Source organism: Carassius gibelio, chromosome A18, assembly GCF_023724105.1.
Source record: "Carassius gibelio isolate Cgi1373 ecotype wild population from Czech Republic chromosome A18, carGib1.2-hapl.c, whole genome shotgun sequence".
Classification (NCBI taxonomy): Eukaryota; Metazoa; Chordata; class Actinopteri; order Cypriniformes; family Cyprinidae; genus Carassius; species Carassius gibelio.
The window spans coordinates 22282291-22309561 of record NC_068388.1 but is presented as its reverse complement, the minus strand read 5'-3'; the positions used below and the strand labels follow the sequence as shown (position 1 = coordinate 22309561).

The following is a 27271-nucleotide window of genomic DNA, read 5'->3' as shown; positions in this document are numbered from 1 at the left end:
AAAGCATTTGGCACAATTGTCTTTGAGTGACGTCACCTCCCAATACAAACACTCTCCATAGTATGGTCCCACCTCTGACAAAAATTGACAGTTTTCAATGTGAGGCATTGGAAATTCAGATGCTAAAGATTCCATTTGAGTTTTGGCAGGTAACATGTGCGACACAGTGAAAAAACAGACATGGTAATTCATAAAACCTCATGTACTTGTTCTTATGATGCATCTATGCTAACATTAGTCTGTTTCTCTCTTATTCCAAGGTCACCGTAGCCACCCGTATCCAGTCTGTGTCCAGATCAGATGGAGATCATCATCTAGAAAGGACCTCTACATCCCTGAAAGACCGCGAAGACCAGGACAACTAGAGCCCAGATACAGATCCCCTGTAAAGACCTTGTCTCAGAGGAGCACCAGGACAAGACCACAGGAAACAGATGATTCTTCTGCACAATCTGACTTTGCTGCAGCCTGGAATTGAACTACTGGTTTCGTCTGGTCAGAGGAGAACTGACCCCCAACTGAGCCTGGTTTCTCCCAAGGATTTTTCTCCATTCTGTCACCGATGGAGTTTTGGTTCCTTGTTTTTCTTTAGTTGGGGACAATTAATATCAAGCGATATCATCCACTTGATTGCACAGAGGGACGATACATCACTGAATCAATGACGAATTGACTTTAACTGAAAACTGAGTGTTTACTTTTGTCCCTTTGCATTATTACACACTATTTTCCTATTTAATACTGTAAAGCTGCTATGATGCAGTATTTGATCAATATGACAGGCTTATTACTCATAATACATGGAAAATACAGCTACAAACTGACTTTGTTTTTCCATTTGAAATTTGGCAGTCACTGTGCATTCATGAAAACTGAAACCGTAATTTTTGTTCAGTGTTTTTGAAACTGTTTTTGTTCAAGATTTGCAATTGTGTTTGGATTGTCACAATTTGTCACATGTGGAAAACGCAATTGAAAATATAATTAGCAATTCCTTTTGAAAATTGTCCTTCCATAGACAGGCTCTATAACGGAGTACACTGCTCTGAGGTGTAGATCTTTGCTTCAGAGCTTAAGTGTTTGACAATAGTTCACCCCAAAATGAAAATTGTCACTAATTATTCACCCTGGTCTGAAAGCTCTCGAATATCAACGAAAATATCTTAACTTGTGTTCTGAAGATGAACGAAGGGCTTACGGGTTTGTAACGACATGAAGTTGAGTAATAAATGACAGAATTTTCATATTTGGGTGAACTATATGTTGAACTACCCTAAGCAGTGCACATCTACCTACGTAGGAGTCTTTATAAACTTGATATAAATTTAAGGACATCTTTAAATGATTTTACATTTAAATTTAAAGAATGTTAATTGTCAATGTCATTTCACTGTGTATTTAAATAGCTAAAAATCTCAAAATGTAATAGTTAAACAGCTAGACACAGGTCATTCAGAAATAATTTTCTTATTTATTGCAAATTTATTTCTGTGATTTTTATTTATTTATTTTGCATTTGCTGGAAACAAAAAAAGGGAAAATTCCATGTTGTTTGTCATTGGTACAAATTTTTTAATGTCAGATGGCATTAAAAATATTTTTTTACAGTCTAAATAACCTGTATTCTTCATTATTTATTAATCCATGATTGCTTTGTTAAGCAAAAGTGAAATTATGAGAATAACCCAGCAAGAATAACCCAGAATCATAAAAATGCAAACCCACAAATGGTAAAAATGACTCTATCTTGGGTTTTCTCAATAACCCAGCATGCTGGGTTAAAATGTGTAAACCAGCATGCTGGGTTACTTTAACCCAGCATGTGTTCTGTCCAATATTTACCCAGTGCTGGGTTGCCAATTGGGTTATTTTTAACCCAGCCATTTTTAGAGTGTACCAACCCGTAGCTGGATTACAGGTTGGGTTATTTTTAACCCAACATTTTTTAGTGTGAGGATTATTTTGGGGGTATTTGTACTTTTATTTCATGCAAAATGTAAACTGATTACTTGTACTTTTACTTGATTACCTTTCTGAAGAAAAATACTGTACTTTTTACTCCATTAAATTTTATATTAACTTAAGTACTCATTCATTTTTATTTTTTTTATTATATCTCGAATCTGAAGAAGCATTTTGAGGTAACAAAGTAGCTGTTTTTTCCCTCAATAAATAAAATAAATCTCTCTCTCTCTCTCTCTATATATATATTGTTCATTTTGATATATTTTTAAGCTGTTTTGGTATAGAGATGACAGCTTTTTTTAAATGAAATGTTACAAATTTCCAGAAAGTGTTTAAATGAGCCCTGTATGTTATATTTATTATAAATGATGTTTAGTGATGTATGTTCTTATCAGAGTGGACTTTTTACACCCCAGGATATTTGTGATGGTTATTATTTTTCAGTGTGATTTTTGGTGAATTGTATAAAAAATAAAATAAAATAAAAAACCCTGTGGTAGGTTTGATCCTCAAACACCACTGTATCAATTATGATATTAATGTATGCAACCAACAACAATCAAATAAAAAACACAAAAACATACCGTCCTATGTAAATTCGTAGATAATGACAAGTGAGATTTCAGTGATATTTTGACCACTGAAGTAGGAACTGCCCCCGGTTTTAATTTCAGAAATCTGGTCACCTTACTCTATCTACCTAGAAAGATAGGCCTAGATAATTATAAGAGTTGCGTTTATATGAAATTTAAATATTTAAATTCATAAAATACATTTAATATATACATTTTGTTTCATATGGTGGGCAACATGTATTTATTTTCTACTTAAATTGTGAATTGTTTAACAATTGTTTAATCTGGGTCTTTTAGGTAAGCTAGAGTTTACTCTTGTCATTGAATGATAGGCTCCTGGGATTCATTGATCCCAGTTTAAAATATTAAAATCAGGGGTCTGATTCACGAAAATCATCTTAAGAAATATGTAAGAAAAATAAGTTAAGAAATTTCCTAAGATAAATTCCAATAAGTTCTAAAGAAATGCGATTCTTGTAAAAAAAAAAAAAAAATCTGATGAAGAAAATGACATGCATTATCGAATCAGTGCTGGTTCTTGCTGAAGACTCGCTGATAAACTCGTAATAATCACAATAAACGCGCATGTTTTTGAATAAAGAGCCTGTCACGAGATGAAGTGTGCGCGCGCTGCATGTGTGCTTAATACCGCCAAAGATTATTCATTTATTTGTTGGCTTAAATTAAAAATGAACTCCCTGTCTGACTTGTTTTGTAAAAAAATAAAAATTCGTGGAAATGCAAGAAAATTGCATACTTTTTTCCCCTTACGTTAGAAGGAGAACATGGCAGTTAAGAATATTTTTTTCTTAAGAATGCTTCATGAATCCGGCGCGAGCGGCGTGATAAAAAAAGGGCGCGCGGGTTATCGTGACGTCACAGAAAGAATTCAATTTCGTAGAACTTATAAGTCCAAGAAATCATTTTGTGGGTTTAGTAGCAGTGGTGAGTGAAACTGAGCAGTTATTTTCAGCGATTGTTATCGATTTTGACAACAATGTTTCAGCGACCTTGTCGAGTTCATCCGTTGACGGAGAGTCAGGTGTGTGATCTCAACACCCCCCCAAACCCCAGCAGCAGCACAGAGGAACAACATCCTCATGAGAGCACTGCTGATGCTGCTGAGGGAAACGACCAGGAGAGGAGGGTGATGGAGAAAGGGAAGAAGAAAAAGAAGTGGTGGAGGTTGTCTTCTTTGTTTGGAGCTGTGAAGAAACATCTGAAGCGCAGCTCGAACCCAGTTCAGGGTGAAGTAGAGCTGCAGCAAGAGCAAGAGCAGAGTGAGGGAGTGAAGAACCAGAACCAGTGTAAAGACAGATGCAGTGATGGTAAATCAATGATCAACTCATAAGAATATGTTGCACAGTTTACTGAAGCTCTGTACTTTACATCAAATGCCATCATTTATCCCTGGATATCCATTTGTAGTAAATTAATCTAGAGGATAGATTATAATAGTTGTCTTATTTAGTCTTCAATACCCTTTTCCTATCTTTTTAATGTTTCCTCAATATAGATAAGTCAAATCAGGGGAATCTTAAATAAAAAAAATTCATATAAGCACAATAATAAATAAAGAAACTTGAAGACTGATCAAGAGCAAGATCCAGGATATGTTTAAAAATAATTATATGAGATTATATATGAATTAAAATTGAATAATACAAATATTTGAACTTTTAGGTTAACTGCAGTTGTTTCATCTTTTAACAGACTACACTGTCAGACACAACCTCGTGAGTGATCAGCTGTGTGAAGGTGGATTTGACGCTGAGGCGACACGTTTGAAGGATGACCCTGAAGTAAGTAAAAGATGAATGAAAACTTGCCTAGCTAGCAAATACATTTAGTCCTGTCTCACTTCATCATTTGGTTATATAATTATACTGTTAGGAAGGCCTCTCAGTGTATCTTTTTGTCCTGGTTGGATTTAAATTAAGTCAAACTACAAACTACATTTGGAAAAGAACTTTCACCTTACCATTGTAAAAACTGTCTCTCTTTTAGCTTGGATGTCCACAACGTCTTCCAGAAGAGAAGGATCTCAACATCCTGGCAAATAGAGGCCCAGATAGCCACGGATGTGATCTCAGCACCCCCCCAAACCCCAGCAGCAGCACAGAGGAACAACATCCTCATGAGAGCACTGCTGATGCTGCTGAGGGAAACGACCAGGAGAGGAAGGTGATGGAGAAAGAGAAGAAGAAAAAGAAGTGGTGGAGGGTGGCCTCTTTCTACGGAGCTGTGAAGAAACATCTGAAGCGCAGCTCGAACCCAGTTCAGGGTGAAGAAGAGCTGAAGCAAGAGCAAGAGCAGCAGAGAGAGAAAGTGAAGAACCAGAAAGAACAGAAAGCCAGATGCAGTGATGGTAAATGACATGAGCATGACCAGTCATCATTCATACCTACACATCCATTACTGGGACATTCAGATCTTTCATCCAGGAAATATATAAAAAAAAAATAGTTTTAGTAATTTTATATGCACATAGTTTAGAGATGACAAATAATAACATGAACATATTCATTGTAGTCTCTACTGATGTAAATGCTATCATGTGTAATTTAAGATTTTTTATATAAAATCAAATGGAATAATAACTATAACAAATGTTTAAAAGTGCAGTTGTTTTATCTTGTAACAGACTTCATTTCCAGCCACTACCAGCTGGGTGATCTGCTGGGTGAAGGTGGATTTGGTTCTGTGTTTGAGGCGAGACGTTTGGAGGATGACCTTAAAGTAAGTGAAAACTTGATGAAAACGTATCTAGCGAAGTGATTTTGCCCCGTCTCATCTTTATACTCCTGTGATGTCATGCTATTGTTTGCAAGGCCTCTCAGTGTATCTTTTTGTCCTGGTTGAACTTAAATTCAATTCAACTTTACAAAACTTGTCTGTATATATTTAATGGTGGCCTCTTCACAAGTTAATTGTTGTTTGTTTTCTTGATCAGGTGGCGGTCAAATATGTTAATAAGACCGAAACCTACAGGCCAAGTTTATACATTGTAAGTAAGATGCACTCTCTCTGTTCTCCTCTCACTAACTAGTAGGAAAACTGGACTAAGTGCTTATTTGGAAAACAACTTCTATCTTACCAACGTCTTTCTTTTAGCCTGGATATCAGCAACATGTTCCACTGGAGATCGCCCTCACAATCCTGGCTAATAAAGGCCCCAGAGTGCCAGAGATCATCCAGCTGCTGGACTGGAAGGACTACAATGACCATTTCGTCATGATCCTTGAATGTCCCTCTCCTTGCGAGACTTTGGAAGACTTTGTGGGGCGTCAGGGTGGACGTCTCAACGAGAGCTTAGCACGGCGAGTCATGATGCAGGTGACTAAAGCTGCGAACGTGTGCTGCCAGCGCCAAGTGTTCCACCGTGACATCAAACCGAGCAACCTTCTCATCAACAACCAGACACTTGAAGTCAAACTAATTGACTTTGGGTGTGGGGACATTCTGAGGACAACTGTCTACATGTCATACTCTGGTATGTACTGTATCTAAAAGCTACAACTCTAGTGACGATTATATTATGAGTTGACCAGGCGTGGGTCACCAAAACAACAAGAAGCACCCGATATATATACAGTACAATTACGACACTGTTACAGTCATGGATCTCGTCACTGTTGTGAACCGAACTTGAGCATCTAACAAAATCTTTTTCTTCCAGGCACAGCAACATACGTCCCTCCTGAGTTTCACATAAAGGGAAAGTACCACGGCAAGCCTGCGACGGTTTGGTCACTGGGGGTTCTGTTATTTAAAATAGTGGCCGGATATTATCCAAGTTTCTTAGATCTGCACATGCTCAAACTGCATCTCTGGTCCAAAACTGGTCTGTCAAATGGTAAGAGTTCAGTTATCATTTTAAACATACAAAACAAGGACAAGTGGCTATCTGAAAGATGGCGTTAGAAAATGCATGAAGTTTCTTGATTTCTGATGCCTGAACTCAGATCGTACAATTAATATGATCATTAAATTAAAGCATGTGTTAAGTTTAAAGTAATATTCAGATGTCCCTCTCATATTTCTGCACAGAATGCTGCAGATTGCTCCGCGCTCTCCTGCAAATAAAGCCAAAGAACCGAATTCAGCTGGAGGAAATCCTTTCCCACAAGTGGTTTACGGTACTAAACCTAAGATCACCTTAAAATAATTTGACGTGTTTAACATTTTTCTGTTCAATTTTCAAATCAAGCTTTCTCGCTTTGCTTTTATTGTTAGATTTAAGAAGTTGTATGTTTTAACTTATAAAATGTCATTCGTAGTGTATTTACACGTAATAATACTGTATTTGTTTCTGTTTTGTTTCAGGCCACCACATAAGACCACCTCAGAAGTTCTCCAATGGTTCCTGCAATAGTTGCAGCAGTATCAGAGGCCCAGTCTACCACGTCTGTCCCCTGCAGTCCAAAACATCCCAGAAAAGCTGTTTTAAACTAGAATATATATTAAGTTAAAGTGTTATTGTCGCGTTAACGCTTTAGGAGTAGTGGGATGTTGATCAGTACTGGCTTGGGATGGGTGTCATCACGTGTCTCAACCAATGAGAGCATTTGTGGTGGGCCTAAGACTGCAGCAGCTCACATGAAGCACTCAGGACTTCATAAGTGGGAAACCCAAAGTTTCTGTTAACACGTAAAGGCAGCAGAGAAGCGCTCTCGCTCAGCACAGTGGAGTGCATCGATTTGTTTTGAGTCTTTTGTGAAGCAGTAAAACACGGCCCTCTCACAATACACAGAAATCTGCTGAAATCATCCGTGAAGCAGTTTTCTGTGTAACATCTCTGCACATCATCTGTGTAGTAGTTTAATATATTGTGTATATTTAATTTTCTTATTTTTAGCACAGTCTATAAAGAGTATGCCAGACCTACAATTCACTGCTTTTTGTATGTTATATAACTTTTATGTGAAAAATAAAATCTTGAATCTTGAATATATTGTTTTACAGGTCTATCACATTTGCTGCTCAGAAATGTTCACACAATCACACTGCATGTGTTAGAAGTTCTGTGCTTTATTTATAGAAATAAATAATTAAAAGAAATCTCTCTCTCTCTCTATATATATATATATATATATATATATAAATATATATATTGGGGGTGTAACGGTACGTGTATTGGTACCGGACCGTTTCAGTACAGGGCTTTCGGTATGGAGCATGTGTGTACCGAATGCAATATTTTGTATGCAGAATATGGGTACATTTTCGTGTTTCCAAATGAACATATTAAGTGGCGGAAGTCTACGCGTTCAGCGCAAATCCCGCCCTGATTCTAAGGTCTGTGACACACTGGCTGCGTGGCGTGAGCGTGGCGTGGTTTAAGACTGAGAGTATTTTATTTAGTGGAGAACTTTGCAGCAGTATTTTATTTCTTATTCTTTTTTTATTTTATATATATTTCATTAAAAAGTATTTTAAAAAACAAATTGTTAAAAAAAAGTTTATAGTAATAAACAACCTGCAGTTTAATGTTTATGCATTTCTATCCCTTACTGTACCGAAAATGAACCGAACCATGACTTTAAAACCGAGGTACGTACCGAACCGTGATTTTTGAGTACCGTTACAGCCCTAATATATATATATATATATATATATATATATATATAGTTCATTTTGATATATGTTTCAACTGTAGTATATTGGTTGAATGCACAAAATGGCTGAGTGCAAATACTGTCAGTGACAAGAATTTAAATATAATTCATGTTTTGATATATAGACATGACAGCTTTTTTAAATGTTTAGTGTTGTTCTTACCAGAGTGGACTTTTTACACCCCAGGATATTTACAATGGTTATTATTTTTCGGTGTGATTTTTGGTGAATTGTATTAAAAAAAAAAACCCTGGGGTAGGTTTGATCCTCAAACACCACTGTATCAATTATGAAATTAATGTATGGAACCCACAACAATCAAATAAAAACACAAAAACATACTGTCACAGTTTTTTAATTCGTAGATAATGGCAAGTGAGATTTCAGTGATATTTTGACCACTGAAGTGCCCCCGGTTTTAATTTCAGAAATCTGGTCACCTTAGTCTATATCTATAGACAGATAGGCCCAGATAATTATAAGAGTTGCATTTATATGAAATTTAAATATTTAAATTCATAAAATACATTTAATACATATATTTAGTTTCATATGGTGGGCAACATGTTTTTCTTTTCTACTTAAATTGTGAATTGTTTAACAATTGTTTAATCGGTCTTTTAGGTATAGTTTACTCTTGTCATTGAATGATAGGCTCCTGGTATTCATTATGATCCCAGTTTAAAATATTAAAATCAGGGGTCTGATTCACGAAAATCATCTTAAGAAATCTGTAAGAAAAATAAGTTAAGAAATGTCCTAAGAAAAATTCCAAAAAGTTCTTAAGAAATGCGATTCTTGTAAAAAAAAAATTCCGAAGAAGAAAATGACATGCATTATTGAAATAGTGCTGGTTCTTGCTGAAGACTCGCTGATAAACTCAATGAAAAACACTTCGTAAAAATCACAATAAACGCGCATGTTTTTGAATAAAGAGCCTGTCACGAGTGTGCTTTATACCGCCAAAGATTGTTCATTTATTTGTTGGCTTAAATTAAAAATGAACTCCCTTTCTGACTTGTTTTGTAAAAAAATAAAAATTCGTGGAAATGCAAGAAATTGCATACTTTTTTTCCCCTTACGTTAGAAGGAGAACATGGCAGTTAAGAATATTTTTTTCTTAAGAATGCTTCGTGAATCCGGCGCGAGCGGCGTGAAAAAAAAAGGGCGCGCAGGTTATCGTGACGTCACAGAAAGAATTCGATTTCGTAGAACTTATAAGTCCAAGAAATCATTTTGTGGGTTTAGTAGCAGTGGTGAGTGAAACTGAGCAGTTATTTTCAGCGATTGTTATCGATTTTGACAACAATGTTTCAGCGACCTTGTCGAGTTCATCCGTTGACGGAGAGTCAGGTGTGTGATCTCAACACCCCCCCAAACCCCAGCAGCAGCACAGAGGAACAACATCCTCATGAGAGCACTGCTGATGCTGCTGAGGGAAACGACCAGGAGAGGAAGGTGATGGAGAAAGGGAAGAAGAAAAAGAAGTGGTGGAGGTTGTCTTCTTTGTTTGGAGCTGTGAAGAAACATCTGAAGCGCAGCTCGAACCCAGTTCAGGGTGAAGTAGAGCTGCAGCAAGAGCAAGAGCAGAGTGAGGGAGTGAAGAACCAGAACCAGTGTAAAGACAGATGCAGTGATGGTAAATCAATGATCAACTCATAAGAATATGTTGCACAGTTTACTGAAGCTCTCTACTTTACATCAAATGCCATCAGTTATCCCTGGATATCCATTTGTAGTAAGTTAATCTAGAGGATAGATTATAATAGCTTTCTTATTTAGTCTTCAATACCCTTTTCCTATTTTTTTAATGTTTCCTCAATATAGATAAGTCAAATCAGGCGAATCTTAAATAAAAAAAAAATCACATAATCACAATAATAAATAAAGAAATTTGAAGACTGATCAAGGGCAAGATCCAGGATATGTTTAAAAATAATTCTATGAGATTATATATGAATTAAAATTGAATAATACAAATATTTGAACTTTTAGGTTAACTGCCGTTGTTTCATCTTTTAACAGACTACAATGTCAGACACAACCTCGTGAGTGATCAGCTGTGTGAAGGTGGATTTGATGATGAGGCGACACGTTTGAAGGATGACCCTGAAGTAAGTAAAAGATGAATGAAAACTTGCCTAGCTAGCAAATACATTTAGTCCTGTCTTATCTTCATCATTTGGTTATATAATTATACTGTTAGGAAGGCCTCTCAGTGTATCTTTTTGTCCTGGTTGGATTTAAATTAAGTCAAACTACAAACTACATTTGGAAAAGAACTTTCACCTTACCGTTGTAAAAACTGTCTCTCTTTTAGCTTGGATCTCCACACCGTCTTCCAGAGGAGAAGGACCTCAACATCCTGGCAAATAGAGGCCCAGATAGCCACGGATGTGATCTCAGCACACCCCCAAACCCCAGCAGCAGCACAGAGGAACAACATCCTCGTGAGAGCACTGCTGATGCTGCTGAGGGAAACGACCAGGAGAGGAAGGTGATGGAGAAAGAGAAGAAGAAAAAGAAGTGGTGGAGGGTGGCCTCTTTCTACGGAGCTGTGAAGAAACATCTGAAGCGCAGCTCGAACCCAGTTCAGGGTGAAGAAGAGCTGAAGCAAGAGCAAGAGCAGCAGAGAGAGAAAGTGAAGAACCAGAAAGAACAGAAAGCCAGATGCAGTGATGGTAAATGACATGAGCATGACCAGTCATCATTCATACCTACACATCCATTACTGGGACATTCATTAATCAATCAATTGAATCATTCTAGTTTTAAATGATAGATTATAATAGCTTTTAAGTATCTTGTTCGGTCTCTAATTGGTCTAATTTTTAAGGTTTCCTCAATGAAGAATTTATAAAATGTGATAAATCTCAAATTTTAAATAAATAAAATCCACATCAACACATATAAAATCAACTTGAAAATGGATTAAGGTCATGATCAGATCTTTCATCCAGGAAATAAAAAAAATAATAATAGTTTTTGTAATTTTATATGCACATAGTTTAGGGATGACAAATAATAACATGAACATATTCATTGTAGTCTCTACTGATGTAAATGCTATCATGTGTAATTTAAGATTTTTTATATAAAATCAAATGGAATAATAACTATAACAAATGTTTAAAAGTGCAGTTGTTTTATCTTGTAACAGACTTCATTTCCAGCCACTACCAGCTGGGTGATCTGCTGGGTGAAGGTGGATTTGGTTCTGTGTATGAGGCGAGACGTTTGGAGGATGACCTTAAAGTAAGTGAAAACTTGATGAAAACTTATCTAGCGAAGTGATTTTGCCCCGTCTCATCTTTATACTCCTGTGATGTCATGCTATTGTTTGCAAGGCCTCTCAGTGTATCTTTTTGTCCTGGTTGAACTTAAATTCAATTCAACTTTACAAAACTTGTCTGTTTACATTTAATGGTGGCCTCTTCACAAGTTAATTGTTGTTTGTTTTCTTGATCAGGTGGCGGTCAAATATGTTAATAAGACCGAAACCTACAGGCCAAGTTTATACATTGTAAGTAAGATGCACTCTCTCTGTTCTCCTCTCACTAACTAGTAGGAAAACTGGACTAAGTGCTTATTTGGAAAACAACTTCTATCTTACCAACGTCTTTCTTTTAGGCTGGATATCAGCAACTCGTTCCACTGGAGATCGCCCTCACAATCCTGGCTAATAAAGGCCCCAGAGTGCCAGAGATCATCCAGCTGCTGGACTGGAAGGACTACAATGACCATTTCGTCATGATCCTTGAATGTCCCTCTCCTTGCGAGACTTTGGAAGACTTTGTGGGGCGTCAGGGTGGACGTCTCAACGAGAGCTTAGCACGGCGAGTCATGATGCAGGTGACTAAAGCTGCGAACGTGTGCTGCCAGCGCCAAGTGTTCCACCGTGACATCAAACCGAGCAACCTTCTCATCAACAACCAGACACTTGAAGTCAAACTAATTGACTTTGGGTGTGGGGACATTCTGAGGACAACTGTCTACATGTCATACTCTGGTATGTACTGTATCTAAAAGCTACAACTCTAGTGACGATTATATTATGAGTTGACCAGGCGTGAGTCACCAAAACAACAAGAAGCACCCGATATATATACAGTAGAATTACGACACTGTTACAGTCATGGATCTCGTCACTGTTGTGAACCGAACTTGCACATCTAACAAAATCTTTTTCTTCCAGGCACAGCAACATACGTCCCTCCTGAGTTTCACATAAAGGGAAAGTACCACGGCAAGCCTGCGACGGTTTGGTCACTGGGGGTTCTGTTATTTAAAATAGTGGCCGGATATTATCCAGGTTTCTTAGATCTGCACATGCTCAAACTGCATCTCTGGTCCAAAACTGGTCTGTCAAATGGTAAGAGTTCAGTTATCATTTTAAACATACAAAACAGGGACAAGTGGCTTTCTGAAAGATGGCGTTAGAAATTGCATGAAGTTTTCTTGATTTCTGATGCCTGAACTCAGATCGTACAGCTAATATGATCATTAAATTAAAGCAGGTTTTAAGTTTAAAGTAATATTCAGATGTCCCTCTCATCTTTCTGCACAGAATGCTGCAGATTGCTCCGCGCTCTCCTGCAAATAAAGCCAAAGAACCGAATTCAGCTGGAGGAAATCCTTTCCCACAAGTGGTTTACGGTACTAAACCTAAGATCAACTTAAAATAATTTGACATATTTAACATTTTTCTTTTTTACATTTCAATTTTCGAATCAAGTTTTCTCGCTTTGCTTTTATTGTTAGATTTAAGAAGTTGTATGTTTTACCTTATAAAATGTCATTCGTAGTGTATTAACACTTGTAATAATACTGTATTTGTTTCTGTTTTGTTTCAGGCCACCACATAAGACCACCTGAGAAGTTGTTGTATCTTCAGCTCTCCAATGGTTCCTGCAATAGTTGCAGCAGTATCAGAGGCCCAGTCTACAACGTCTGTCCCCTGCAGTCCAAAACATCCCAGAAAAGCTGTTTTAAACTAGAATATATATTAAGTTAAAGTGTTATTGTCATGTTAACGCTTTAGGAGTAGTGGGATGTTGATCAGTACTGGCTTGGGATGGGTGTCATCACGTGTCTCAACCAATGAGAGTATTTGTGGTGGGCCGAAGACTGCAGCAGCTCACATGAAGTGCTCAGGACTTCCTAAGTGGGAAACCCAAAGTTTCTGTTAACACATAAAGGCAGCAGAGAAGTGCTCTCGCTCAGCACAGTGGAGTGCATCGATTTGTTTTGAGTCTTTTGTGAAGCGGTAAAACACGGCCCTCTCACAATACACAGAAATCTGCTGAAATCATCCGTGAAGCAGTTTTCTGTGTAGCATCTCTGCACATCATCTGTGTAGAAGTTTAATATATTGTGTATATTTAATTTTCTTATATTTGGCACAGTCTATAAAGAGTATTCCAGACCTACAATTCACTGCTTTTTGTATGTTATATAACTTTTATGTGAAAAATAAAATCTTGAATATATTGTTTTACAGATCTATCTCATTTGCTGCTCAGAAATGTTCATACAATCACGCTGCATGTGTTAGAAGTTCTGTGCTTTATTTATAGATAAATAAATAATTAAAAGATATCTCTCTCTCTTTATATATATAAATATATATATTGGGGGTGTAACGGTACGTGTATTGGTACCAGACCATTTCAGTACAAGGCTTTCGGTATGGAGCATGTGTGTACCGAATGCAATATTTTGTATGCAGAATATGGGTACATTTTCGTGTTTCCAAATGAACATATTAAGTGGCGGAAGTCTCCGCGTTCAGCGCAAATCCCGCCCTGATTCTAAGGTCTGTGACACACTGGCTGCGTGGCGTGAGCGTGGCGTGGTCTAAGACTGAGAGTATTTTATTTAGTGGAGAACTTTGCAGCAGTATTTTATTTCTTATTCTTTTTTTATTTTATATATATTTCATTAAAAAGTATTTTAAAAAACAAATTGTTAAAAAAAAAAGTTTATAGTAATAAACAACCTGCAGTTTAATGTTTGCATTTCTATCCCTTACTGTACCGAAAATGAACCGAAACATGACTTTAAAACCGAGGTACGTACCGAACCGGGATTTTTGAGTACCGTTACAGCCCTAATATATATATATATATATATATATATATATATATATATAGTTCATTTTGATATATGTTTAAGCTGTAGTATATTGGTTGAATGCACAAAATGGCTGAGTGCAAATACTGTCAGTGACAAGAATTTAAATATAATTCATGTTTTGATATATAGACATGACAGCTTTTTTAAATGTTTAGTGTTGTTCTTACCAGAGTGGACTTTTTACACCCCAGGATATTTGCAATGGTTATTATTTTTCGGTGTGATTTTTGGTGAATTGTACAAAAATAAAAATAAAACCCTGGGGTAGGTTTGATCCTCAAACACCACTGTATCAATTATGAAATTAATGTATGGAACCCACAACAATCAAATAAAAACACAAAAACATACTGTCCCAGTTTTTTAATTCGTAGATAATAACAAGTGAGATTTCAGTGATATTTTGACCACTGAAGTGCCCCCGGTTTTAATTTCAGAAATCTGGTCACCTTAGTCTATATCTATAGACAGATAGGCCTAGATAATTATAAGAGTTGCATTTATATGAAATTTAAATATTTAAATTCATAAAATACATTTAATACATATATTTTGTTTCATATGGTGGGCAACATGTTTTTCTTTACTAGTTTAATTGTGAATTGTTTAACAATTGTTTAATCGGTCTTTTAGGTATAGTTTACTATTGTCATTGAATGATAGACCCCTGGGATTCATTATGATCCCAGTTTAAAATATTAAAATCAGGGGTCTGATTCACGAAAATCATCTTAAGAAATCTGTAAGAAAAATAAGTTCAGAAATATCCTAAGAAAAATTCCAAAAAGTTCTTAAAAAATGCGATTCTTGTAAAAAAAAATCTGAAGAAGAAAATGACATGCATTATTGAATCAGTGCTGGTTCTTGCTGAAGACTCGCTGATAAACTCAATGAAAAACACTTCGTAATAATCACAATAAACGCGCATGTTTTTGAATAAAGAGCCTGTCACGAGATGAAGTGTGCCCGCGCTGCATGTGTGCTTAATACTGCCAAAGATTGTTCATTTATTTGTTGGCTTAAATTAAAAATGAACTCCCTTTCTGACTTGTTCTGTAAAAAAAATTAAAATTCTCGGAAATGCAAGAAATTTCATACTTTTTTCCCCCTTACGTTAGAAGGAGAACATGGCAGTTAAGAATATTTTTTTCTTAAGAATGCTTCGTGAATCCGGCGCGAGCGGCGTGAAAAAAAAAAAAAAAAAAAAAAAAGGGCGCGCAGGTTATCGTGACGTCACAATATGATCATTAAATTAAAGCATGTGTTAAGTTTAAAGTAATATTCAGATGTCCCTCTCATCTTTCTGCACAGAATGCTGCAGATTGCTCCGCGCTCTCCTGCAAATAAAGCCAAAGAACCGAATTCAGCTGGAGGAAATCCTTTCCCACAAGTGGTTTACGGTACTAAACCTAAGATCACTTTAAAATAATTTGACATGTTTAACATTTTTCTTTTCAATTTTCAATTTTCAAATCAAGTTTTCTCGCTTTGCTTTTATTGTTAGATTTAATAAGTTGTATGTTTTACCTTATAAAATGTCATTCGTAGTGTATTAACACTTTTAATAATACTGTATTTGTTTCTGTTTTTTTTCAGGCCACCACATAAGACCACCTCAGAAGTTGTTGTATCTTCAGCTCTCCAATGGTTCTTGCAATAGTTGCAGCAGTATCAGAGGCCCAGTCTACCACGTCTGTCCCCCGCAGTCCAAAACATCCCAGAAAAGCTGTTTTAAACTAGAATATATATTAAGTTAAAATGTTATTGTCACCTTAACGTTTTAATTGATTAACGGCAACAATTATTTTATCGCGCGTTAACAGTTGTTTGTTAATATGAAAGTCCATTGCTCACTGGCTCTGAATACACATACAGTCAAAGCATGGGTCACAGGAGGAGTGGGATGTTGATCAGTACTGACTTGGGATGGGTGTCATCACGTGTCTCAACCAATGAGAGCATTTGTGGTGGGCCTAAGACTGCAGCAGCTCACATGAAGTGCTCGGGACTTCATAAGTGGGAAACCCAAAGTTTCTGTTAACACGTAAAGGCAGCAGAGAAGTGCTCTCGCTCAACACAGTGGAGTGCATCGATTTGTTTTAAGTCTTTTGTGAAGCGGTAAAACACGGCCCTCTCACAATACACAGAAATCTGCTGAAATCATCCTTGAAGCAGTTTTCTGTGTAGCATCTCTGCACATCATCTGTGTAGAAGTTTAATATATTGTGTGTATTTAATTTTCTTATTTTTGGCACAGTCTATAAAGAGTATGCCAGACCTACAATTCACTGTTTTTTGTATGTTATATAACTTTTATGTGAAAAATAAAATCTTGAATCTTGAATATATTGTTTTACAGATCTATCACATTTGCTGCTCAGAAATGTTCACACAATCACGCTGCATGTGTTAGAAATTCTGCGGTCCGCTCACACTACATGTGCACCACACCCGAACCGAACTGAACCGTGCTCTGGCCCACCTCTTCCAACCGAGCCGGGGCCAGCTAAACGAACCACGGCACGGAGTGATCACACTAGATACACCCTTATTCTCCTGCATCCCGCACACACAAGTCTCTACTCGCCCATCAAGTGTCCCACACCGCACTCGATAGTGCAGGTCTCCACTCGGAAGGCATCTGTTATAATCGTATGATGGAGGCTCTGAACTCTGAGCATAACTTTATTTTCTATAACAAACTATAAAATATTTTTAAATAAAGTAAAAAAACAAACAAAGTAAAACCACAGACTGCAACACTGTAAAGTACCATCTGAACATGTTAAAGGCTATAGACATGAGGAGAAATTAACAACTTTATTGATATAATACACTATAGGCTATAGCAGATACACAAAGACAGCACACACACACACACACACACACAGAGAGAGAGAAATAAATCTTGATTTGGAAGAAGCCTGCACAAGTTATTAAAGCAAAAGTCATGCCTTTATTAGTATTTTACATAAAATATATGTATTGAATTGTCATTAAACTGGACAATACATACATATTCCAGTAAAAGTTATGCATTGGATTTGTTGTGAAATACATTTTTGTATATAAAATCGATTGAAACACTGAGACAAAGTGTTTATATATGCATTCTATATTAGGGTGATCAGATGTCCCCGTTCAAAATAACCAGCGCACACACTGGAAATGCTAGAACAATTTAGCCTTCTGGATATCATATGATTGCAACTATTGCGATTATTTGGTCACATCTCGCAAGCCGTTATTGTAGCCATGAAAAGCTTGGACAAGAGCATAGCGCTATTATCATCAGTTATCAAAAGAGACTGCATTATATACATATTAAAATGTAGGTTGCGGGATTGTTTTGCACAATAGGCCTATTAAACATTCCTGAAACTCTGCGACACAACTCTGAAGTCTCTGATTTGAATGATATAAAAAATAATAAACTAATCAGTTACACTTGCACAATTACATTTGCAGAAAGCACATACTTTGTAGTCAATATGAGCCTGAAATGCTAAATATTAACCCTGATTAGGGATAGAAAAGATCCATTTCCAGAAGCATGTTTTTATAAACAAAATTCGAAAGGTTTTCGACAGTTGTGAAAATGTTAAATACAGTTAGAAAATAACATATTTGTTGTTTTATTTATCATATGTTATCATATTTACTGTTTTATTTTAATGTGTTTTTGTAAAGCCATAATTTTGTTTTAATACCAGCCTGTTTTTAGATGTTTCCTGTTTGCAGGGGTGTAAAATATGGTACTTGAGTAATTTTACTTGATTATTGTACTTCAGCCCAGCAAAAAACGTTGGGTTGTTTTTTTTAACACAACGGTTGGGTTTCACATATTGGGTCAATGTGTTGGGTTATCTTAAAATTTGTTGGGTAATTCTTTTTTCGTCATTGGCTTATTTTTATTTATAACCCATCTGTTGGGTTAAATATGTTTCTGCTTCACTCCTGTTCAAATTTTAACGGTCCAGTCAGAGACTCAATGACATCATTGGCAGCCTGCCTGATTATGAAGGGTAAGTAACTTGTTAATATAATCGTGTGATGTATATAACTTTCATAATGTAAGCTGCTCATGCCTAAAGAAAGGGAGTGGCAATACTGAGAGCGTCCTCTGTGTTCCTCATGATGCGCTGGGGAAAAGGAACACCTGTGTGGCATTAGTAATTAGAGGGAAGCATTATAAATGTATGATGTGTTTGTTGTTGCGGGAGGGTTGTTTGGTTTGTTACTGCTGAGTTCCTTGCCAGAGCTGCCGTGCCGGGACGTGGGTTTAGGATTGTTGTGCGACCCGTGCGAATCGATCGGGAGGGATATCTTGCTGGGGTTTTCCCCGTTTACGTTTGGCGGCCGCCGTTGAGTTCACTGAACGCGGGACCCACGTCCGGTAGCGGGTAAGAAAGCCAGCAGTACATGTTGTTTTTATTATTGTGTTGGATGTTAATGTCTGTTTCTGCTGTGTTTGCCGGGGAGGCCCTGATGTATGTATGAACCTAATGGTCCCCCGGCGCTATTTGTGTGTAGAGTGAGTGCGTGGGTAAGGGGGTGGGCAGGTTATCTTTTCCCATACGCCTCCTATACAGTTGACGACGGCTAGATATTTAGCACGAGTATGATTGACGGTTTGTGGTGATTAATATTTGATATACATTTATTGGTGTGGTGTTTATGATTATTAGGTTTTGCAGTGTAATGAACTTATGTGTGAGAGGTGATCACGTGAATATATTTAATGCATGTATTGACTAACTACTGAAATCTTGTGCTGAGTAGATCCTGTTGGTTGTTACTTTTTATTATGCTGGAAGTTAACATCTTTGAAATCATTCATTGCTTCTTAATTAAATCCAACCTGTTATGACTGCATTAACCTGCTGCCCCTGGGTTTTAATATTATGATTGTAAAATAATAAAACTATAAGTCAAGGAGTTTTGGGTATTTGAGTGTTTTCTTGGATTGTGTCCCACTTAAAGTATCTAGTCCAATAGAGAACCTGTAAACCCTGGGTAGAGGGAGTTTGTGGGGGTTACAATAACATTAAGTAATGTGTCTGATACGTTAATTTCTTGGTTTTTTATACGTTAAAAAGTTTTAATTCCCTTTAGTCCGTTTGTTTCCCCCAGATAATCAGATCGATTGTAAATGAATGCTATTCATGTTTGTTCGCCAGTATTAATACACTAAAAGATAAGCTGCAAAAAATGTTTAGACAAGTATTACTTAGAGTTAATAAAAATGTTAGAAAAGCCGCACGGACCATTTATCGGATCGGACCAGTGAAAGAAGCTGCTCGAGCTGAGCTCACACATCAGTCATGCGACAGACAGACTCCGCGAGAATCGTTTGAATGAACCTGCAATTTTCTGTTATAAAAGGTAAAAACACAGAAGAAAGAAAAGCGCGCAGTCGTGAGGTAATCTGCTCTTTCAGCGAAAGTTTATACCAGTGCCCCAAATTTACATAACGTTAACGTTACTCCTACAACAAACCTTTAAGAGGGGAGTGTAAAACAGAAGCCATATTCTTCTTAGCGCACCAGCACTAATTAATTGTAGCCTACTGTAAAAAGTGTTTTTATGATTTGTTATTGAATATTGTTACGCATCTATTGGAATACCCTATAATTACAGCAGTTTCTCTTATGAAGCTAGATTGATTGACATGTTTTTTAAATGTGTTGTACTAAATGTCTTTATACTTATGTTTTAGACAATGGACTTTTTTTGTGGAGGAAAAAATGGAACAATAGAATTTCTGCCTGTTAACTGAAGCATTTCAAGGTAAGTAACCCATTTAAATTAATGATACATAAGTTTTCAAAGACTTCCAAAAATTATGAAAAAGGACAAATGAGGTGAAATAAGTGTATTGTTGCATTCCATCCAACAAAGCTTCCTTTCATTTACAGTGTACTTTTGTTCCTCCCTACAAGTCCAAATCAGTCAAAGGGTAAAGGGTTGGAAAATTTACTCACATTAGCCACAAATATTGCCACAAATTTTCTGGAGGGAGTGAAAACTGGTTTAGTCTGTCTCTTAATGCAAATGATAATGGATCCCCACAAAGACTGTAAAAATGTAAACCGTAAGCTTAGCTTTTTTTTTTTTTACTTGTCTGTAAAATCTCTATACTTTTGTCATTTAAAGGCCTTCATGCAGAAATTGTCTTTAAAACCCTTCCTGCTTTGTTTCGGCTCCCATCCTTGTCGCCCCTGATCCCACACGGCAGTTCATGGTGGAGGTCGACGCATCAGAGGTGGGGGTAGGAGCAGTGTTGTCCCAACGTGCTGCTTCAGACGATAAGGTACACCCTTGCGCGTTTTTCTCTCATCGATTATCTCCTGCCGAACGTAATTATGACATTGGCAATAGAGAGTTGTTGGCAGTCAAATTAGCTTTGGAGGAGTGGCGCCACTGGTTAGAGGGTTCAGGGGTTCCCTTTATTGTTTGGACCGATTACAAGAATTTAGAGTACATCAGAACTGCCAAAAGAGTAAATTCCAGGCAGGCTCGGTGGGCACTTTTTTTCGGCCGTTTTGAATTTACCCTATCGTACCGCCCGGGTTCAAAAAATGTTAAACCCGATTCTTTGTCTCGTCTCTTTGATCCCTCCGCCCGTCCCGCTACTCCCGAGTGTATTTTGCCTGAGAGATTAGTAGTCTCAGCACTCATATGGGAGGTCGAGTCGAAGGACAAGACGGCCTTAGAAGGGGTAATGCCTCCGTCCGGTTGCCCACCGAACCGCTTATTTGTGTCAGAAGAGTTAAGGTCCGAAGTTGTCCAGTGGGGTCATTGTTCCAACATGGCTTGTCATCCAGGGATAAGTAGAACTAATGGGTTGGTTAGACAACGATTCTGGTGGCCACGTATGGCTCGCGATGTCCGCGATTTTGTTTTGGCTTGTTCAGTTTGCGCCAGTGGTAAGTCATCTAACTGACCTCCTGATGGGCTTCTTCAACCGCTGTCTGTCCCTTCGAGACCCTGGTCACATATCGCTCTAGATTTTGTCACCACCCTCCCGCCCTCTAATGGCATGACAGTTGTTTTGACTGTAGTGGACCCGTTCTCGAAGGCGGCACATTTCATTGCCTTGCCAAAATTACATAAAGCCAAGGAGACAGCGGTTACTGTTTTAGATCATGTCTTTCGGCTTCATGGCCTCCCGGTAGACGTGGTTTCAGACAGGGGATCTCAGTTTATATCTAAATTTTGGAAAGAGTTTTGCAAATTATTAGGAGTGTCAGTTAGCTTGTCGTCGGGTTATCATCCCCAAAGCAACGGACAATCTGAGCGAGCCAACCAAGATTTGGAGAGGACGTTGAGATGTTTGGTCTCCAAGAATCCTTCTTCCTGGAGTCAACAGCTCTCTATGGTGGAGTACGCCCACAATTCATTGCCAGTGTCAGCTACGGGCCTCTCTCCGTTTCAGTGTAGTGTAGGGTACCAGCCACCAGTGTTTCCCAGTCTGGAATCTGAAGTCGCGGTCCCCTCCGCTCACGCTTTTGTCCAGAGGTGCCACCGCACCTGGACCAGAGCCCGTGAGACTCTGCTCCGGGTGAGGGAGCGCACTAAGGCCAAGGCCGATCGCCACCGGTCAAAGCCTCCCGTCTACGTCGTGGGTCAAAAAGTGTGGCTTTCTACCAGTAACATTCCATTGCGATCCGTTTCTAATAAACTAGCTCCCAAATTTATCGGCCCGTTCACTATCACCAAGATCATTAGTCCGGTGACAGTCCGCCTCAAACTTCCTCCTGCGTACAAGAGGATACACCCCGCCTTTCATGTGTCCAAAATTAAACCCGTGTTTTATGCAGTATTAATCCGCCTACTCCGGTTCCCCCGCTGCCGCTTCTCGTAGATGGGGAACCGACTTATTCAGTTAATCGCATTCTGGACTCGAGACGGAGGGGACGAGGATTCCAGTATCTGGTGGACTGGGAAGGTTAAGGTCCGGAGGAGAGGAGTTGGATACCTGCTAGGGACATATTGGATCACTCCCTTATTGATGAATTCAATCAGCAGGTAGGCCCTTCTGGGAACTCCTCCTTCTTGGGGGGGGGTGGGGGGTACTGTCACGGTTGGTAAACCGTGATCTCGGGTTGTTTACACTTTGTGGTGAATTCTGTGTGTTCTGCGTCTGCACTGATTAGTTGTGGGCGTCTCCGTTAATTGTATCAGCAACAGCTGCCACTCATTACCCATCCACTATATGATGGCTTGTCTCACGTCCTGTGTTTGTGAGATCGTTGTTTCATGTCGTTGTGTTTACCCCCGCCTGGCTTCTGTGTAGTTTGCGTTGAATGTCTGTGTTTCCCCAGAACCTCATCCACTCTCCGCACGATCACTCAGCCACGGACACTTACCTTCGGCTCTGTTCCCCGCAGTTCCTGTGCCACTCTCTCCTGCTGCCTTACGCCGTCAACACCCGGATTCCTCAGCTTCTCTCCACCACCGTCTGGACTTCTCACCACCAAAACTATCCCTCTGGAGTGTTGCTGTATCATCGTCATTGTGTGTCTTTGTACCATCATCTATCCTCTCATTAAATATTTGTACTCGCTATTGTTTCCAGACTGTCCTTTCACCAGCCGTCACAAGTTCATCATTGAATTCAGTTATGTCATCTCTGTTCAGTTTAAGTAGTGTCTGTGCATTTATTTGCAATCAAGTCAATGATATCGCTGTAGATGAAGTGACCCCAACTAAGCAAGCCAGAGGCGACAACGGCAAGGAACCGAAACTCCATCGGTGACAGAATGGAGAAAAAAAACCTTGGGAGAAACCAGGCTCAGTTGGGGGGCCAGTTCTCCTCTGACCAGACGAAACCAGTAGTTCAATTCTAGGCTGCACCAAAGTCAGATTGTGCAGAAGAATCATCTGTTTCCTGTGGTCTTGTCCTGGTGGTCGTCTGAGACAAGGTCTTTACAGGGGATCTGTATCTGGGGCTCTAGTTGTCCTGGTCTCCGTTGTCTTTCAGGGCAGTAGAGGTCCTTTCTAGGTGCTGATCCACCATCATGTCTGGATACGTACTGGATCCGAGTGACTGCAGTGACCCTCTGGTCTGGATATAGACTGGATCTGGTTGCCACGGTGACCTCGGAACAAGAGAGAAACAGACAAATATTAGCGTAGATGCCATTCTTCTAATGATGTAGAAGGTACATGTAATGTGAAGTGTTTCCGGTTCCGGTTTACCTTATTAATGCAGCCTAAAAATCCTTTAACGGATTTGGATATTAAAAGCATATTAGTATGTTATGTGTATGCCAGGTTAAAGAGATGGTCTTTAATCTAGATTTAAACTGCAAGAGTGTGTCTGCCTCCCGAACAATGTTAGGTAGGTTATTCCAGAGTTTAGGCGCCAAATAGGAAAAGGACCTGCCGCCCGCAGTTGGTTTTGATATTCTAGGTATTATCAAATTGTCTGAGTTTTGTGAACGTAGCGGACGTAGAGGAGTTTAATGTAAAAGGAGCTCATTCAAAAACTGAGGTGCTAAACCATTCAGTGCTTTATAAGTAATAAGCAATATTTTAAAATCTATACGATGTTTGATAGGGAGCCAGTGCAGCGATGACAGGACCGGGCTAATATGGTCATACTTCCTGGTTCTAGTAAGAACTCTTGCTGCTGTATTTTGGACTAGCTGTAGTTTGTTTACTAAGCGTGCAGAACAACCACCCAATAAAGCATTACAATAATCTAACCTTGAGGTCATAAATGCATGGATTAACATTTCTGCATTTGACATTGAGAGCATAGGCTGTAATTTAGATATATTTTTGAGATGGAAAAAAGCAGTTTTACAAATGCTAGAAACGTGGCTTTCTAAGGAAAGATTGCGATCAAATAGCACACCTAGGTTCCTAACGGATGACGAAGAATTGACAGAGCAACCAACAAGTCTTAGACAGTGTTCTAGGTTATTACAAGCAGAGTTCTTAGGTCCTATAATTAACATCTCTGTTTTTTCTGAATTTAGCAGTAAGAAATTACTCGTCATCCAATTTTTTATATCGACTATGCATTCCATTAGTTTTTCAAATTGGTGTGTTTCACCGGGCCGCGAAGAAATATAGAGCTGAGTATCATCAGCATAACAGTGAAAGCTAACACCATGTTTCCTGATGATATCTCCCAAGGGTAACATATAAAGCGTGACGAGTAGCGGCCCTAGTATTGAGCCTTGAGGTACTCCATTCTGCACTTGTGATCGATATGATACATCTTCATTCACTGCTACGAACTGATGGTGGTCATATAAGTACGATTTAAACCATGCTAATGCACTTCCACTGATACCAACAAATTGTTCAAGTCTATGCAAAAGAATGCTGTGGTCAGTTGTGTCAAACGCGGCACTAAGATCCAATAAAACTAATAGAGAGATACACCCACGATCAGATGATAAGAGCAGATCATTTGTAACTCTAAGGAGAGCAGTCTCAGTACTATGATACGGTCTAAATCCTGACTGGAAATCCTCACATATACCATTTTTCCACATGGTGGAAATTCCTGGTGCTTGGTGACAAGAAAAACTCCTCCCAAGATTTTATTATTTTAAACGGGGAGGCGATGGAACAGGAGACGATACTACAAGCAGTCGATCTGTGTTTCAAACTTTTCTTTGTATATGACATCTACTACCCAAAGCCCTCTGCTCATATTTGAGAGTTTTTGTAACACACAGTCTTTAATAGTTTCTTCTGCACAGTGTCTCCTCCTGAAAAACTTTGTATTTAGTAATCAGTAATTTTTATTTTATTTTATTGATCATCAGTAGGTCCAGCAGTATATTTTTTTATTATTATTACTTGATTTCATGATTATTTTTTGTTTTATTATATGTTATGTTCATTTTATTTGAAAGTCTTAATATTTGCCAAGTGTGGTAACCCATATTCGGAATTGGTGCTCTGCATTTAACCCGTCCAAGTGCACACACACAGCAGTGAAAAGTGAACACACACCTAGAGCAGTGGGCAGCTATAGATCCAGCACCTGGGGAGCATCTGGGGGTTCAGTGCCTTGCTCAAGGGCACTTCAGCCATGAGTATTGAGGGTGGGAGAGAGCACTGTTCATTCACTCCCTCCACCTACAACTCCTGCCAGCACCGAGACTCAAACCTGCAACTTTTGGGTTACAGGTCCAACTCTTAACCATTAGGCCACAGCTGTGAACTGTATTAGCACATTTGTGTGTTTTGATATGAATATGAATCGACACATTTGTACATCTTGAAAATGTCAGTTGTATTTTTACACGTTCTTGTACATTTAAATAAAATATTTTAAAATATATTTGTAAATGTGTTGCTTGCATATCAATATAAAATCTGTAAGTTACAACAAAGTAGTTTCAAAATATGGTTGTATTAAGTAATTTTTTTAAATAAAAATACTGATGTTAATTAATATAAATAATTAACTCAACTGTTGGGTAACTTTTAACCCAATGGGTTGGGTTGAAATAACCCACAGATGGGAAGGTGCTATACCAACCCGTAGCTGGATTACAGGTTGGGTTATTTTTAAATCAACATTTTTTAGTGTGAGGATTATTTTGGGGGTATTTGTACTTTATTCATGCAAAATGTAAACTGATTACTTGTACTTTTACTTGATTACATATCTGAAGAAAAAATACTGTACTTTTTACTCCATTAAATTTTATATTAACTTAAGAAGTACTCATTCATTTTTATTTTTTTTATTTTATCTCATGTACATTAAATATGGTTAACAGAAATTCAAATGTGCCTTTGATGTGCAAAATCCAATGAGGTTTGTTTTCACACATCAAGCACACACATTTCAGCATAACTTTAACCAGGTACATTTCTGGCATCAAATGTCGAATCTGAAGAAGCATTTTGAGGTAACAAAGTTGCTGTTTTTTCCCTCAATAAATAAATAAAATAAATATATAAAAAATCTCTCTCTCTCTATATATATTGTTCATTTTGATATATTTTTAAGCTGTACATATTGGCTGAAATACTATCAGTGACACAAATTCAAATACAATTCATGTTTTGGTATAGAGATGACAGCTTTTTTAAATGAAATGTTAAAAATTTCCAAAACGTGTTTAAATGAGCCTCGTATGTTATATTTATTATAAATGATGTTTAGTGATGTATGTTCTTACCAGAGTGGACTTTTTACACCCCAGGATATTTGCGATGTTTATTATCTTTCAGTGTGAGTTTTGGTGAATTGTATAAAAAATAAAATAAAAAACCCTGTGGTAGGTTTGATCCTCAAACACCACTGTATCAATTATGATATGAATGTTTGCAACCAACAACAATCAAATAAAAAACACAAAAACACACTGTCTTATGTAAATTCGTAGATAATGACAAGTGAGATTTCAGTGATATTTTGACCACTGAAGGTGCCCCCGGTTTTAATTTCAGAAATCTGGTCACCTTACTCTATCTATGTAGACAGATAGGCCTAGATAATTAGAGTTGCATTTGTATGAAATTTAAATATTTAAATTCATAAAATACATTTAATAGATACATTTTGTTTCATATGGTGGGCAACATGTATTTATTTTCTACTTAAATTGTGAATTGTTTAACAATTGTTTAATCTGGGTCTTTTAGGTATAGTTTACTCTTGTCATTGAATGATAGGCTCCTGGTATTCATTATGATCCCAGTTTAAAATATTAAAATCAGGGGTCTGATTCACGAAAATCATCTTAAGATATATGTAAGAAAAATAAGTTAAGAAATTTCCTAAGATAAATTCCAATAAGTTCTAAAGAAATGCGATTCTTGTAAAAAAAAAAATCTGATGAAGAAAATGACATGCATTATCGAATCAGTGCTGGTTCTTGCCGAAGACTCGCTGATTAACTCTTAATAATCACAATAAACGCGCATGTTTTTGAATAAAGAGCCTGTCACGAGATGAAGTGTGCGCGCGCTGCATGTGTGCTTAATACCGCCAA

General features: G+C 37.8%; 2 protein-coding genes across 2 annotated transcripts in view; both read left to right on the top strand.

Annotated features, from left to right (window-relative positions):
* The window catches only part of LOC127934419 (serine/threonine-protein kinase pim-1-like), a 46505-nt gene extending 39405 nt beyond the window's left edge, over positions 1 to 7100 (top strand). The window contains exon 10 of the mRNA XM_052531794.1: positions 6944 to 7100. The gene's annotated coding sequence lies outside the window, so the exon portion shown is untranslated. The remainder of the gene's footprint in view (positions 1 to 6943) is intronic.
* Positions 7101 to 11304: 4204 nt separating this feature from the next.
* Positions 11305 to 27271, top strand: part of LOC127934289 (serine/threonine-protein kinase pim-3-like) — a 32801-nt gene continuing 16834 nt past the window's right edge. Inside the window, exons 1-2 of the mRNA XM_052531568.1 lie at positions 11305 to 11414; positions 11629 to 11682. The gene's annotated coding sequence lies outside the window, so the exon portion shown is untranslated. The remainder of the gene's footprint in view (positions 11415 to 11628; positions 11683 to 27271) is intronic.